The sequence below is a fragment of the Micromys minutus genome (assembly GCF_963924665.1).
Source record: "Micromys minutus genome assembly, chromosome: 25".
Taxonomy (NCBI): domain Eukaryota; kingdom Metazoa; phylum Chordata; class Mammalia; order Rodentia; family Muridae; genus Micromys; species Micromys minutus.
In genome coordinates this window covers 21,318,033-21,321,276 of record NC_137960.1, presented here as the reverse complement: position 1 = coordinate 21,321,276, position 3,244 = coordinate 21,318,033, and positions in this window count along the sequence as shown.

Below are 3,244 nucleotides of genomic sequence, written 5' to 3'. Positions count from 1 at the left end.
CATCACGGGGACTGGGGTACTAGACTGAGTCTAAGGAAAGGCTCAAGAAAACTGGGACTGGAGAGACAGCTCAGCAGTTAAGAGCACTGAGTGCTCTTCCAAAGGTCCTGAGTTCAAATCCAAGCAACCACATGGTGGCTCACAACCATCTGTAATAAGATCTGATGCCCTCTTCTGGTGTGTCTGAAGACAGCGACAGTGTACTTATACTTATATAATAAGTAAATAAATACTTTAAAAAAAAAACGACAGCTGGGCACCTGTGTTTGCCCTTCTTCGATCAATACCACAGACTAAGCCTCTTTCCAAGCTGCAACCCTCTGAGTTTGCAAAGGGCTTTCTGGAGAGTTGGGAACTGTATGCTTAGAGAAAGAAGCCTTAGATTGCTGTAAGCAGAGTGTAATTACCAATTCTGGTGAGAGTGCAGAAGGCTGGAATGCCAATAGGAATGATCTCCTAATACCTTCTCTGTTGCTGCCAGACCTGTGGAACACAGCAGGAGAGGTGCTGGAACAGAGATCCCTCAGGGTATTAGATGGTGAGCCAAGAGTCAGCTCCGACTGATGAAAACTGACGCCCCCAGTGGTCCCCCACAGGACCACAGCTGACTGTGGTTAAAAATAAGTGTTAAACAATTTAAAAGTAATTCAGATTTAATCTCAAGCAGGGTGATGAACTGGAAATTTAGGCATTTTGTAGAAAAAGAGATAGGGAAGAATGCTATGGGTGTTTTTGCCTTGTCTTGAGTTTTGTTGCCAGAGAGATCTATTACTACCATCCAGAGAGTTGTTCTGGCTGGGATTCTGAGAACGGTAATTTTATCCTAGTCTGTCTCTCACCAAACCTATCTCTCCCCCACTTTATAAAACTATTGGATAGGGGTAGATTTCAAACCAGTTTCAACAAGACCTTTATAAAAGCAAACACCCCCATTAAATGGTATATATCTCTCATCATTCCGTTCTTCCAAGCCCAGACTAGTGCTGGAGTGAAAAGGCTGTCTGTAGGTTTTCTTGAGCATTTGGAAGCCCTCCCCAACTCTTAATGTGTTACAGATGATAAACCCTAATGCTCTACAGTGCGACCTCTACAGTGCAGTAGGATCTTTGCTCCACACTTGATGTTGTCATTGTCATGTTGCTGTGGAGGCTAGTCACAACCTGACAGGCTTTGGCCTTTCCTCAGCTTCATTTGCAAACGTCTGCTGTTTTCCACCACCGACCGGCCCGATTTCCAATCAGTCAGGGTCACTGAACGGGACAGATACCAAAGATCAGAAAGACTTTTAACAACAAATATCGTTTATTCATAGAATAACAATTGCGTATAGCCAAGGTTCTTCAAGGACTTAGTTTATTACTTTATAATCCTGTCATGGAAAAGTAAATTTCTGAATAACGTACTCCACCTAATGTGAATTAAACACATGGATATGGAAGAAGAAGAACCTTGATTTAATTAGGTTTATATTTTATCTCTTGGCTAAAAACATCCTATTCATGTTGTGCACAGTTTTTCTTCTCATTTTTTTTCCCTCTTCCAGTTTCTAGTGTTCAAGGTAGCTTTGGAAGCCCATTGAGAATTCTGCAGTAAAGACATTTTTCGTTTTGTTTTTTTTTGTCTTGTTTTTTGAGACAGGGTTTCTCTGTCTTACAGAGCCCTGGCTGTCCAGGACTCACTTTGTAGACCAGACTGGCCTTGAACTCAAAGAGATCCGCCTGCCTCAGCCTCAGGTGTTCAACACCACGTCTGGCCATAAAGTCATATTTTTAAAGTTTTGTGAAATCTCACTTCAGTCTTATTTTAGTTGACAACAATGTCCTCTGTCTTTGTCCCTAAGATGAAAAATAAGTATCAACAACCTTGATTTTTTAAAAAAAAATTTATTTCATAAAAATGTTTACTGTATGTATATGTTTTGCCTAAATGTATGTATGTACGTACGTATATATGTATGTATGTATGTACGTATATATGTATATATGTATGTATGTATGTGAACCATACCTGGTGCCCAAGGTGACAGATAGGAAGGTGGAGTTAGAGCCTTGGAGTTAGAGTTAGAGTTGTAAGCACAATTTGGGGGCAGGGAATGAAACCTGGATCCTTTGCCAGAGCAGTCAGTGCTTTTAACTGTTGATCCACTTCTCTAGCCCCAGTTTATTTCAGTTACTGTGTGTGTGTGAGTGTGTGTGTGTGAGTGTGTGTGTGTGTGAGAGTGTGTGTGTGTGAGTGTGTGTGAGTGTGTGTGTGAGAGTGTGTGTGTGTGTGCGTCAGTGTGTGTGTGTGAGTGTGTGTGTGAGTGTGTGTGTGAGTGTGTGTGTGTGTGTGTGTGTGCAGACACATATGCTTGCTCATGGGGGTCAGAGGCATCATATCCTACGAAGCTTAAGTTACAGGAGAGTATGTGCTGCCCAACACGACTACAGGGAATTGAACTGGGGTCATCTGAAAGAGCAACCTGTGTTCTTAACTACTGAGCCATCTCTCCAGCTCAACAAATTTTGGTTTTAATGTACAAGTACCCATCACAGGCAGGTTAGCAGGCTAAAAACAGGAAACCCTTGGTGAACATGCATTTGATAGGACTACAGTGTTATACACTGTAAAACAAATCCTATTGGGTTACACATTGAAGTAGCTCATTATGGGGGCTGGAGAGCTGGTGCAGTGAGTGGTTAGAGCATGTTTGCTTTCCAGAGAACCTGGGTTCTGTTTCTGGCACCCACATGGTGGCTTACGCCATCTGTTACTGCCAGTTCCAGGGGCTCCCACGCCATCTTCTGACCTCTGTCGTCACCAGGCATGCACGTGGTGTCCAGATGCACATGCAGGTTAGACACTCATACACAGTAAAAGAGAAGTCAGCCCACCATGATAATGCCCTGTCAATCTTGATGTCTGTGTTATAGGAAGGAAAACAGTAAGAGGAATGATTGAAAACCAAACCCAAAACACGTTTCCGTCCTATGCTGCAGTAAGAGGAAACAACTGTTAGCAGTGTTTGGATTGTTTGAACTGAGTATCTGAGGGAAGAGAGCAGGCTTTTACATTTAAAAGGGAAATGAAACAGTGTCCAGGAGCGGAACATAATATGGTCTATACTGTAGGACACTGTAACATTATAATCACATACCACTTAACAGTACTCTACACACATAATTATATAACTATAATATATAATGCAATTATATAATAAATTACATATTGTATCAGCATTAATCATACAATTACTTATATAATT